Source organism: Thamnophis elegans, chromosome 1 (assembly GCF_009769535.1).
Source record: "Thamnophis elegans isolate rThaEle1 chromosome 1, rThaEle1.pri, whole genome shotgun sequence".
Classification (NCBI taxonomy): Eukaryota; Metazoa; Chordata; class Lepidosauria; order Squamata; family Colubridae; genus Thamnophis; species Thamnophis elegans.
Genome location: NC_045541.1, coordinates 79,426,364 through 79,440,620, shown reverse-complemented (window position 1 = coordinate 79,440,620; position 14,257 = coordinate 79,426,364).

Here is a 14,257-nt window from a genome sequence, read left to right as displayed (position 1 = left end):
CCCTTCCCACTCTCTCGGCCTTCCGAAAGACTACTAAAACCTGGCTATTCCGGCAGGCCTGTATTGAGTGCATGAAGCCTAGATTGAGTGCATGAAGTGTTTTTTAATCTGCTTTTCTTCTCTATTTTTAATTTTTATCTTTTTAGAGATGTATTTCTGTAAGCCATCTGGAGTCCTTCGGGATTGGGCGGCATATAAATTCATTAAATTTGAATTTGAATTTCCCACCTGCCCAGACATCATCACAGATGCTCTGCGCATGTGCAGAAGTTCCACACATAAGCAAAGCAAGCACACGCACATGCGTGCTCCCTATTCTGAACTGGTAGCGAAGGTAAGAGGATTTCATGCCTGAAACAGTTTCATAGCAGCTACAGCTGATTCAAAAAAAAAATCTCCTGACTACTGGTCAGGGAACAGAGTACAATTTGATTTATGAAGAAATCCTAGTTTTTGGCTAAGTTACATTTTAAATCAGCTGCCAGCCAGGCCAACAGCTAACAGTTTCCAAGCCCAAATAGAAATCCATAGCAGATAATCTCAGTCCAGTTTGCCTGATCTAATGCAGAGAATCTTGGAGATGGACTTGAGTGGAATATTTAAAAGCCATTACAACAACAAAAAGAATAGCAGTATTCCTTAGCTCTGGAAAAGGAAGAGATTCAGCCTGACTCACTATAAGAGGGACCAAATAAAAACACAAACTATCAAAAAATATGTTACTATTGCCTATTTCAATAAAGCTTTGTTCTAGATTTCTTATGGAGTCTGTTTTCTGATCTGGACAATTCTGAAGGGTTGACACCTGACTGGCCTTGTTTTGAGGCACATGATCTAAGCAGCTTGACCTGAAAATATTACAGTAACTCAGGGTCACTTCATGAGATATGATGTGGCTATTTCATATCAAGCAGAACTTAAGTGGTTAGAGTTACTTTGGACTTCCTGATTTTTCAATCAGGAAGTTATTTTGCACTTCCTTCCATTTCACCACAGCAGGGGTGTCAAACTCATGTCGCCACAACGGCTTCACATGAGGTATCAGGACTTTTTTCCCCTTCACTAACTTGGGCATGGGCATGGCCAGCATGTGATGCCTCCAGGCCTCGGGCTGGGAGTTTGGCAGCCCTGCACCACAGCCTCATTCTAAAAGCCACTTTTAAATGTTAATTGCACGAAAACATTGAAGAATGAAGCACAGCCAGCATGCAGTAGGGGGGTGGTGGTGGCATTCATGGTCATTTAAAATTGTATTCTAGAGGAATTAGGTGAACCTAGAACCTGGAACTCTTCCAACAACTATGGCCACAATGTTCTAGTAAAAAGCCTGACCAAATGAGACAGGGTTTTTCTTCATTGAAACCAATGGCAACTATAACTAGATTCTTTTCACAAATTGGTTCATTAATACTTGTGCCACAGTTGTCCTGAAGGCTATGTGAAAGCAGCCTAAAGAAAATGATTAATGAAAGGGAACCAATTATTTATTTGCAATCCTTTTCTAACTGGCAAATTGAGATGCTTTTTAATCCCTCAATTCACTTAGCCTGTTAATGAGCATTGAAATGTTGCTTGTCTTTTTCAAATCATGTAATCTTCCAAGCTTTTTCCCAATGAAGTTGCCAAGTTCCTTTTCATATTTCTTCTAAGAATCTTTTGAGTGCAGGTCCTGTGCGCTTCCAGAATATCTCCCCCCACTCCAAACTGCAGGATCTTTCCTCATGAGGTGATTGTAACTCAACCTTTGTTGGATTAACATATCAGGAGATAAGTCATATCTGCCATCTGTGGAATAGAAAGAGTAGGAACAACAGTGAAAGAGGGTTATTTCTTGAGCTTCAGCGTCTGAGCAGCCATCTGGATATTTGAATGGCCTTTGATGAGAAGCAAAATGTGGGACTGAGATGGACCTTGGCCAGATCCAGTAGGACTATTTCTATGTTCTTATGCCAGGAATGGCACTTTTCTTGTGTTGCCATATAGTAATCCTACAATTTTTATTGTCACTACTGCCATCATACAGTAGATGATATGCCTTCAACATAAACTAAGGCAGGTGTTTTCAAACATTTTCAGGCTGGGAAAACTCTAAAAAAAATATGGGAGGAAAAAATGATTAGGTAAAGGTAAAATATTCAGTGCACGTTTGTAGCAGTTCTTAAGCTCTTTATTTAATTCTCTTGACAACAAATTTGCTCTTTGGACTGGAACTTCAATCAATGTGAAATAATCAGCCTTATTACACAGGATGCTCATAGTGTTATAAGATAGTAAAGTTATCAGGTTCCTAGAACCAATTTGGTCAGCAGCTTCCTCCCCCTATCAAAAGCTTCTGCGGTATCAGCAAAACCTAAGGCAGCATCTGGAGCAATGAATAACAATAAGCTTACTAGAACCTTTTGATAAAAGTAAGAGATTTTCCAAACCTCTTTCCCCTCCTCTTTTCATAAGTTTTAAAGGTAAAGCTAAAAAGCCTATGGAGATCTCCAAATGCTGTATGCTCGTTGTCAAATGCATATGAAAAAGCACACTTTCATTACTGTATATACTGTAAAAAACTGAAGAGAGAGAAACAGATTGAAATTAAATTCCTGAATTAGTTGTGTATTGAATACATTTTAGACCATTTCAAGTTATTTGTTTAAAAACTAGCACTAATTGCCAAGTAATCGCTTTAAGTGGGGCAGCAATATGGGGATTCCTCTAATTACTGCTGGATAAACAGGTGAGTTGCTAATAGCTTAGAAGAACTACTGTATTGGTCACTATATGCCCACAATGGTGAACCTATGGCATGCGTACCAGAGGTGCCACGCAGAGTACTCTCTATGGGCACGCACGCCGTCACCAGCTGGTCCTCTGGTTTCCAGTGAGTGTGGGTGCAGGCGCACCGGCCAACAAGTCTTTGAGTTTCCAGCACTCTGAAATGTGTGAATGTGTGCACATGTAGCAGCCAGGTGGTCTCTGGGTTTTCGGTGCTCCAATGCCTGCGTGCATGCGTGCATGCACGTTGCAGTTTGGGCACTCGGTGCTGAAAAGGTTAGCCATCACTGCTATATGCTTTCAGATAAAACAAGGAACCATCTTCAATGTTCCAAGCATCACCTTCATTCCTGAATTTGACTTATTCATAAAGGTATTTAGAGGTTGATGCCTACTCATTGGACGACTATGGGTAATAGTTTTAATTACACTGTTGAAGTTATGATGTTATTGGTCATTTAATGAATTATTTTTATTCCACACTGCCACAAGTCCTTATGGAATATGGCGGTATACAACTATTACAGGTATGTCTGTATCTGTATGTATTCTATATATTTTGCAGATTTGTGATAAGGTTAATGAGAAGAATACGAAGCCTACGCACAGTTCTATGATAAATAGGATAAATGTTGCCCTTCCAGACCAAAAAAAACACATTAAAAACAGAGTTTAGTAAGCCACCAAATTATTTTTTTATGTTAATTGATCTCTGCACTGATGCTGCCCAAAGATTTTGCTTTATTAAATTTTGGCTGAAACTTAAGGCTATTTTGAAAGCTGGGTGGTGGCTGGGAGATGTGAAATGGCAAAGCAAACCAAAAATGAGAACATGTGGCTTGAGACATATACTGTAGTAACATTTTATCTTCTCCATTAGCAACAGAAAGTATCTTTTGTTCATTTTATCAGGACAAAACATGAGAAAGAAATGTGCATGATAACTTTAAATAGGGCCAAATCTGGGAAGCCAAAATCCAGAGGACCACTACATCATTTACAGTAAATGTTTGTGGTCTAAAGTGGTATTCGTGCTGTAAGATGTGTGACTGTGCAAAAACAAAGAACAAAAATAAAGAGTAATCACAAACAGCTATAAAAGCTCTTTTACGACTCAGTATTTTGAACTCTATATTTTTCAGTAATGTCCAATCCAACAAGTTGAGTCCCCAGCTCTGTCATTGACAAAGTGATACTATGTCCTCAAACAGCAGCTTTAGCCTAAATGAGAGTTAACTATTCTTTTTTGTATATAGGATATAGTATATTTGTTTAACAACTACCATCAAATCTGAATTTGTAGAACATTTGGGATCACAGGGTTCATAGAGTCACATATGTGCAAATCTATGTTCAAGAAAATTGTTTCTAAGGTCTTACATTGCAGCTACAATTTTACAATTCCCACATATATTCCTCCTTAGGAATCTTTAATGTATTTACATTGGTTGTATCTTGGGTGGAGACCAGAAAATGGAAATTACAATATCTGCTGTAGGCAGTTTCTATAGTTCTGGTATCACTTAGCAAACTGGAGAAATGGGAAAGAGAAAATTACATTGGCCAGATTTCAAGGAGCTAAAAGAAGCTCCTGGAAATTTTAATACTACGATAAAGATGACTAGCAATAATTAGGATTGGTGTAAGAATTAATTAGACTGAGTGTCAGAAGCTCTGAATCAGAAGTGGCTTACCAATAATGTGTTGATAAAGGAAGCTCTCTTGCATCACAGTGAGTGTTTCAAATAATAAGTTAGATATGGAAGTACAAGATAACCACAAAGAAAATCAAATGACACAGGAACATCATATCCTACAATGTAGCATTTTAATCTTTTTATTAATCCTGATTGTTCACCCCTAATTCTATGCTGTCACTGCTGATTTATTTCCTATGCAGCTAGGACTACTATGTAAGAGCTGCAAAACACTGAATATTCGCTGGATAGCAGCAAAAGGAGTTCTGGCTGGATTTTTTATTTTATTTTGCTGCAATATAGAGGTGGCCCAGATGTTTGCAGCGCAAATGCGGTAGCTTTAAATATGGTAATTTGTGGTAGTCAACCTTTCTCATTTACTTAACTGGCAGAACATACTGAATAAAACTCTGAATGGCCATTACATTGCAGAATTGATTGATGGATGGATTGATTTATTTTTGCTACCATCTGTGATCTAGAAGAAACAAGGGAGTTTACGTTTGAATAATAAATAAAATAAGCCTCTTGGGGTTAATCATGACCAATTTATAGACATTTTCCAGGTGCAGCTCAGAGAAGAAAACAAGCAAAAAAAATGAGTCAAGGAACTTCAGCGTTTAAACCTGGGCCATGCCTATACACAGAACATGATTTTTAGTTTTTGTAGAAGCTGGGTTTTTTTTTAAACCTTACTATGATTGTTTCTGGAATAAAATATCTTGTCTAATCGTATCAGGTTCAGTCCTCCAAGCTTGAGATTATTTTGTCCTTGTTTTGAGTCCTGATTTCCAACTTGTACCCATCGATTTTTTTGTCCTACATAGAATTCAAACAAGGATTCCTGGCAGAAGTTCACATTTCAAACTAGAAGAAGAGCATGTAAAGGCATTTCTAATATTATGTATTAAATTGTTGAGGCCTGAAACAGTGATATTATTTACTCTGCCCCAACATTTATAGCAACAGCATCATCACAGACCCCACAACCTCATAGACCAATACAGTACTCCTTTAACAAAGTCCAAATATAATAGCTTCTGGTCACCTAATCTAGAAATAGATTATATAATAATCTATAGAAATAGAATAATATCTTTGTATTTAATTAAGTTTTTCTTCCTTAGTTTTGAGGAAGATAGACTTTTAACCAACCAGTGCTGTGACTGAATTTATAGCATATACTGTATGTATCAGATCCTTTCTACAGATAAATTTTCTAATGTAAACTTTTCATATATTTAACAGCTTCTCCAACTTGATGTCCTACAAGTGAAAAATTATGGAAGGTGTTATGGAACATACGGACAAGCCAGTGGGTTAGGGAAACCTTGAACTAGAAAAGACTTCAATGGCCTATGGACCCACAGCAAACATAGGCAACGTTTCAATAGTTTGCAGCTGAGCTCCTGAGTTTCTGGCAGGTTGTAGGTTCTATCCAGGAATAACACAGAAGAAATATGGCCGTTTTTCAATACATATTTGGGTGGAGTTGAAGACTCCCATGGAATGATATCCATCTGTTACTGGTACAAAACTTAATTCCATAAAATTTGATATGCTCACGGCCCTTCTCTACCCTTTCCCTATAGCCTCGGTTCTTGGCTGGCTGCTAGATAGAGGTGTTCATATTTCTGGTGTGCGACTTGCATGAAAGCAAAGGCCTTTACTGTCTTCCCCATTTCTGAAAATTGCTGGTTGATGGAAAATTCTGCCAATGTTTTAACAGATAGGCACATAATTACTGCCTCTATTTGAATGGGTAACTCAGCTATCCCACCAATTAGTTGTTCAACAGGTGTTTTGATACAGGGTCCAGCAAGCCTGGGAATTTCAAAGAGCATTCAACCAAATCACATTCAAATCAGGTCAACAAAATGATTGGAGGGGGGGGGGGATAAATTGCCCAGTGAAGTGGGAGAACTTGCTCAAGCCACAATTCCCACTACCAGGGTACTCAATCCGCTGCCAATCAGCTGTTTGGGAAGCTGAATGGAGCAACTGGTCCACCAGAAGATGCTTTCTGCTGCTTTCTTCTGAAAGGAAAACAAAAAGAATAGTAGCATAATGTTGAGTATGGACGGATGTTGTTAAATATACATGTTTTCACATGCTCACCGGGTATTGGTTTCCCAAACCCCGGGAAGTTTAAACGACTGTCATTGGCCGGTTGGTCTGCCAGAGCTCTTTAAAAGACAAGCTCCAGCAGCCCAGCTGGCAGAGCCCAGTCACTTACTCTTGCAATAGAAAGTGCTGAAACTCACTAGTGCCTCTCGCCTGCTGATTCTCTCTGATCTAACACATACGTATTTTTTCTAGAGGCAAATACTACATTTAATCTTAGCCAAAATTCCGATGTAAGTCCCCCTCACCAGTGCTAGTAGTGATATGGACATATGAACATTTGCCCTATTAAGAGGCCCCCATTCTAAATCACCTCACACCATTGCCTCTACTTTGACTGAGACATGCAGAAAGTTGTCTCTAGGATGGAAATTGCTATCATTTCCACTTTTAAATAACCACAAATCATGAGGGGGGGTATTATCTGGGTTTTACTTTACTTTTAGCACAGTTGTTTAAGAGTATGTGAAAACAGGAAGCTTTTACCCTTTCCACATTTAGAATAAAATAACAGAGTTGGAAGGGACTTTGTAGATCATCTAGTCCAACCCTTGCTCAAGGGTCAAGCAGGAGACCCAATACCATTTCTGATGGCAGTCCAGTCTCTTCTTGAAAGCCTCCAATGATGAAGCTCCCACAACTTCTGAAGGCAAACTGTTCCATTGGTTGATTGTTCTCACTGTCAGAAAATTTATCCTTATTTCTAGGTTGAATCTCTCCTTGATCAGTTTCCATCCATTATTTTGTGTCTGGTCTTCAGATGGTTTGGAAAAATAAATTGACCCCTCCCTCCTCTCTGTGACAGCCCTCACTGCAATTCCTCCTGTAGTTATAATTACAGCTAGTCCTCAACTTACAACTACAATTGAGCCCAAAAATTATGCTGCTATGCAAGGCAGTTGTTAAGTGAGTTGTGCCTCATTTTATAACCTTCTTTGCCACAGTTGTTAAGGGAATTATGCAGGCATTAAGTGAAGCTGGGTTCCCCCACTGACTTTGCTTGTCAGAGCCACCTGGGAAAGTTACAAATGGGAATCACGTGACCCCAGGATAGTTCAATTATCATAAATACATGCTAGTTGCCAAGTGCCCATGTTTTGATCATGTAACCATGGAGATGCTACAACTGTTGGGTTCAGCTTCAACCGCAATAATACACGGGCAAACAATAGATACAAACTCAAGGTAAACAGCTCCAAACTTGCTTGCAGAAAATATGACTTCAGCAACAGAGTGGTCAATACCTGGAATGCTCAACCCAACTCCGTTGTTACATCCATGAAGAGCTGAGGTGGCGCAGTGGTTAGGGTGCAGTATTGCAGCCACTTCAGCTGACTGCTAGTTCTGCAGTTCGGCAGTTCAAATCTCACTGTCTCAGGGTTGACTCAGCCTTCCATCCTTTCGAGGTGGGTAAAATGAAGACCCAGATTGTGGGGGCAATATGCCGACTCTGTAAACCGCTTAGAGAGGGCTGAAAGCCCTATGAAGCGGTATATAAGTCTAACTGCTATTGCTATTGCTACATCCTCAAACCCCCAAAACTTTAACCTTACATTGTCTAATGTGTACACTTTCCTAAGTGTCCATGCTAGACACCTTTCCTCATCCCTTTCCTAAGAGGTCTGTAAGGGTGTGTGCGTAAGCACACCAGCGTTCCTAATGTCCCTGTCCTATTATCCCCATTTGTTAGTACCCATTTCCTGTGTTCATGTCCATGTTTATATTTATACCTGTTATCTCGCACGTTTGACTAACTAACTAACTAATTAACTAAGTAAATAAATAAATAAATAAATAAATGGTCATAAGTCACTTTTATCAATGCTGTTATAAGTTGGAATGTTCACGAAACGAACGGTTGTAAGTTGAGAACTACCTCCACTCAGCAAAGGAAATCAGACAGCAACCCTTTTTCTTATTCTTTCATAGTATTTTGCCACAGTCTGTTATGAATTACCTCATGGGTCTTCTCATCTGATCATCGTAACCGAAATAGATTTTCGTGTGCTTATGAAAGCTCTTAATCTCCATTTGCAAAGCTGCATACCGACCTACGCCAGTTGGAATATGAACTAGGCACAATGCCTTCTGCTTTTCCACTCCTGTTTATTTCATTCCAGTCTTCAATTAAGGCAACCAGCTCTTCAGGGTAGGGAATGTCTTTGTTACCAGATGAATCTGCAGGTGCTAAAATAATTGAATGACTTACTACTTATAATTAGGTCAAACCTGACTAACACCCACTTGTTTGCTGATGCTTTTAAAACAAGACAGATGGAGGATCTTATTTTCTAGACATGCATTTTGACACACACACACACACACACACCAAGATGGCAGTGCCTATTACAAGATTGTTCTGTTTCTGTGCTAGTTCGAAGTCATCCTGGTAAAGTTTTAACAACAGCTGAGCATATTTGATGGGTCGATGCTGTATATAAATCAGGAATTCTTTTATTATGGATATTGTAATTAATATTACAATATTAATTGTATGAAGTATTAATTTAAATGTATTAAAAATATTAGGAGAGCCAATTTGGTCTAATGGTTAAGGCACCAGGCTAGAAAACGGGAGACTGATCTAATCCCACCTTAACCCTGAAAGCCATCTGGATGACCTTGGATAACTCTTTCTTAGGCCAGCCTACCTCACAGGTTGGTTGTGGGGAAAATAGGAGGAAAAAGCTATAGTGGATATGTAGACTGCCTTGAGTTATTTGTAAAAACAACGGGATACAAATAAATAAAAAAAATTAGACATAGTTTTATTATTGTAGAATAATATTTAATTTACTTTTCCATCATTATAGAGCTTATGGATTTTACTTAAATAAAACCCAAAATAAATGACCTATGACTACATACAATTGAGATGGAACTAGAACTCTTTATATTTTAATCCAATGTTGTTCTCATTTGTCGCAACCTGAGTTTATTGTCCTTTTTCTATCCAAGGGATCAGGACACACAGAATCAAATTAAGATTTGAGGGCTGAGAAAGGTACAAGATGAAGAATAAGAAGAGAGCCTTTAGGAGCTCCTTTACTCATGGATCCAGGCACTAGCAAAGGATTGGAGTAAAGTTTACTCCTTTCATCTTTAGGTCATGTGCCCCATTCCTCTGTGACTCAGACTGTCATCTGGCTTTTCTTTGGTTGGTAAACCTTTGGCCTTCAATTCTCTTTAATCCCTGGAGATTATTTATGCAACAAAGACTTTGTCCCTTAATGCATCTTCTGCTATAGTGCATCTTGAGGACTCTTATCTGGATTTGCTCTGAAACTAATAACTCTTCCGCAACGTAAACCTGGTTCAACCTAAATTGATTTTACTAGTTATCTATCTATCTATCTATCTATCTATCTATCTATCTATCTATCTATCTATCTAGTATTTAGTATTTAGTATTTAGTAGTATTTGGTAGTATTTGGTAGTATTTGGTATTATTTGGTATTATTTGGTAGTATTTGGTAGTATTTGGTAGTATTTATTTGGTAGTATTTAGTATTTAGTATTTAGTATTTAGTATTTAGTATTTAGTATTTAGTATTTAGTATTTAGTATTTAGTATTTAGTATTTAGTATTTAGTATTTAGTATTTAGTATTTAGTATTTAGTATTTAGTATTTAGTATTTAGTATTTAGTATTTAGTATTTATTTAGTATTTAGTATTTAGTATTTATCATTTATTATCATTTATTATTATCATTTATCATTTATCATTTATCATTTATCATTTATCATTTATCATTTATCATTTATCATTTATCATTTATCATTTATCATTTATCGTTATTTATCATTTATCATTTATCATCATTTATCATTCTTTATTTTTCATTTATTTATTTATTTATTGTTTATTGTTTAGTTTCTATAGCCCCCCCCCCCAACTCAGTTAAGTGACTTTGGATGGCTTACAATTCTAAAACAATGTAAAAGTCATCCAAACGCTAAAAACATCCACAAAATAAATAAACAGCAGCAGTGAGGATTAATCAACTGATAGTAAAACCAAGTAACAGAGCCCTGCACATATTCTGAGTCCCTGGCCTGGGTACATAGTCCTTTTTAAAGCTTTGTGAAAAGCCAGTTTATTTGGTAGCCATATACACACTTTTATTCCCTTTTTTTTTTTTTTTTTTTTTTTGCTCCTTTCTTATTTCTCTCTTGTGTTTTATGATTCTTCCATCAGTGCCAACCCAATAATCCTTCTTCCTTCTCAGGGAAAATTTCCTTATGAGAAATTAAACTACCCCAAATCCCAGATTTTCTTATCAGCCAGGCGGCACAAAACATTCCTTGGAATTTATGCATTTCTGCTGCAAATGCCTAGGCTATCATTCATTCACTGTGAGAAAGAGAAGGTACTCAAAAGATACCAATCTGCTCAAAGCTATTCAGTTTATGCTTGAATAAAACTGTGAACCCTGACTCAATCCCAAAGATTTATCCCTTGGGCTGTATTACAATTTTAAGTCAAGAACATACAAAAATGCATAAGTTATTTGATTTTCAATGTGCTATTCCTTAGTTTAACTTCTAGTGAAAGTAATGTAACCTTTTCACAATGTTGGTCTCCAATCTCCACTGGTTGTTATGTTAACCTTCACTCAACAGCAGTTGGCTATTCAAATCCTTTCTTTGTAGATTTATGTTTGCCAAATCACTGGGAAAAAACAGCTTATACTAATACATTAAGGCAAGGTTGATAATCATGTAGACTCCAAATCATGTTAGCTATATACAGCATGAGTTTTATATATTGGCATATTTTTTCCAGTGTAGGTTAAATCGTTGAACACCATCTGAATACAGTTTAGATTTAATTCTTTCTTAAATTTACCATGAAAATATGTCATACTTACAACTTCACACTTACAGTTATACTGTAGAGAGTCCTATCATAATTCCCGTATATGCTACAATTTATTCTTTAAACTCTTAATGCACTGTTGACACTTTGCCCTGATTAATGAGAGGTTTTTTACATAAATCTATGAACAGAGGACAAAATTTAAGTACCGGATCTTTGCTAAAAGAAAAAAAAAACCTGTACAGCTTGTTTGCATACTCTTTAACTATGGGTTAAATATCGGACTACGTTTATTTTTTTCACTCCTCTTCAGTACTCATAATAATGAGTCAGATATGAGAAATTATTGTCCATCTTTCTCCCTAACCTCAAAATACAACTGCATCAGCAGATGGAGTTTTGCTATACGATAATGATGTCTTATTTGCCTATTTAATGTCTCTTTAATTCAGTTATTTATGGCACAACAATGGGATCCTGACCGAGGTCATTGATTCAGATCACTTTGATTCTGATAGGTAAGTGTTGTGAGATCCAAAGACATTACTCAAGCCTGGTTACTACTAGAGCCTCACTGACCCCAGATCTTGGGTGCTCTGATCTTCAACCAATCCTTTAATGCTCTCACTACTTTGCTATGCATTATGTGATATTTACAAATGACACAGCCATCTGATTTAGACATGTATAAAGTACTCAGGTTTTGTTTTAATTGAAATGAGGAAGTTCCATTTTCCAACATGGCAGAGCTCATTTGCAATATATGACAGTCTTAAAGGGGGGGGGGGGTATCAGTTCAGTAAATCTTATTTGATACACTTGATGATGAGTTCTGAATTTGTAGTCTACTGTCTGCTTCCCACTACCTGCCCTATTAAAAATATGTGGATTAACCTATAACTAGGAAATCAGCAAGACTTTCTGATACTCTCTAAGCTAAATCATAGCAAAATCAACTTATTTGGTATTAGGTTGTTAAGCATGGATTTTTTTCATAAAAAAATGGTAAGCCCACTTTTCAATTTGGAAAGACTGAACTAGAACTCTGAGACACGTTCTTGCTTCAAAGTTGCTAATTTGCATAATACTTTGCTAGATCAATTCAGGATTTGATAAAAAGAAAACCACATACATTTGTCCATTTGCAGTCTCTTGATCTTTAACTACAGTTCCCACTTCTCAAGTCCGAAGTAGAAATTCAAGATTTTAAAACCCGGTCTATAGCTTGGCTGATGGGGGAAAGAGGAGAGAGCTCTACAACACAGAAGAATAGCATCATCCAATTCATTATGTCAGCTAGCATAAAGTGGAAGGGACTAAATTGTATAATTGGAGGAAGACTCCAAGTGCAACACAGAACAATCTGGTTGCATGATGCAGTGTGGGAGACCCCTCCCACTGCACCATAAAACCTCTTTCAGCACTTTTCATCTGTCTCTTAACACCTTACCAGTGTATGCTGTGGAGGGAGCAATGGAAGTGTTGCATATTGCAACAGAAGGGGAGGCTCTCACCGATAACACAGAAGAGGTTTCAGGTTTTCAGGTTTCGTTTTATTTATATGCCGCCCTATTCCCAACAGGACTCAGGGCAGCTCACAAACCCAAGAGGGGAAGGGAAACATAAGAACTACAAATACAAACTTTTAAAATAACCAACAGACACACAATCAAGAGGGGAAGGGAACTCATCAACCCCAGGCCTGCCAACACAGCCAGGTTTTAACGGCTTTTCAGAAGGCCTGGAGAGAGGTGAGGGTCCAAATCTCTGTGGGGAGTTCGTTCCAAAGGGCCGGCGCTGCCACAGAGAAGGCCCTCCCCCAGGTAGTAGCCAGGTGGCATTGGCTAGTAGATGGAACCCGGAGGAGGCCAACTCTGTGCGATCTAATGGGTCTTTGGGAGGTCATTGGCAGCAGGCAGTCTCTCAAGTACCCAGGTCCAATACCATGAAGGACTTTATAAGTGGCGACTAGCACCTTGAAGCGTATCTGGAGACCAATCGGTAACCAGTGCAGCTCGCGGAGGATAGGTGTAACGTGGGTGTACCGAGGTGCACCCACAATCGCTCGCGCGGCTGCATTCTGGACGAGCTGAAGTCCCCGAATGCTCTTCAAGGGCTGCCCCATGTAGAGCGCATTGCAGTAGTCCAGTCTTGAGGTCACGAGGGCATGAGTGACTGTTGCGAGTGCCTCCTGGTTCAGATAGGGACGCAATTGGTGCACCAGATGAACCTGGGCAAATGCCCCCCTGGTCACAGCCAAATGATGGTCTAAGGTCAGCTGTGGGTCCAGGAGGACTCCCAAATTGCAAACCCTGTCTGAGGGGCGTAAAATTTCACCTCCCAGCCTGAGTGATGGACTACTAACCAAATTTTTGGGAGGGAAACACAACAGTCACTCGGTCTTGTCTGGATTGAGTGCAAGCTTGTTGACCCCTATCCAGATCCTGACAGCCTCCAGGCACTGGCACATCGCGTCAACCGCTTCACAGAGTTGGCGCGGAGCGGACAGATACAACTGGGTGTCGTCCGCGTATTGATGGTATTTTATCCCGTGCCGTCGAATGATCTCACCCAGCGGCTTCATGTAGATGTTAAACAGGAGGGGGGATAAGACCGAACCCAGTGGGACCCCATATTTCAGGGGCCTAGGGGTCGAGCTCTGCCCCCAGACCAACACCGACTGCAACCTGTCTGAGAGGTAGGAGGAGAACCACCGAAGGACGGTGCCTCCCACCCCCACCTCTCATAACCGTCGCAGAAGGATACCATGGTTGATGGTATCGAAGGCCGCTGAAAGGTCAAGAAGCACTAGGATGGAGGGGCGACCTCCATCCCTGGCTCTCCACAGATCA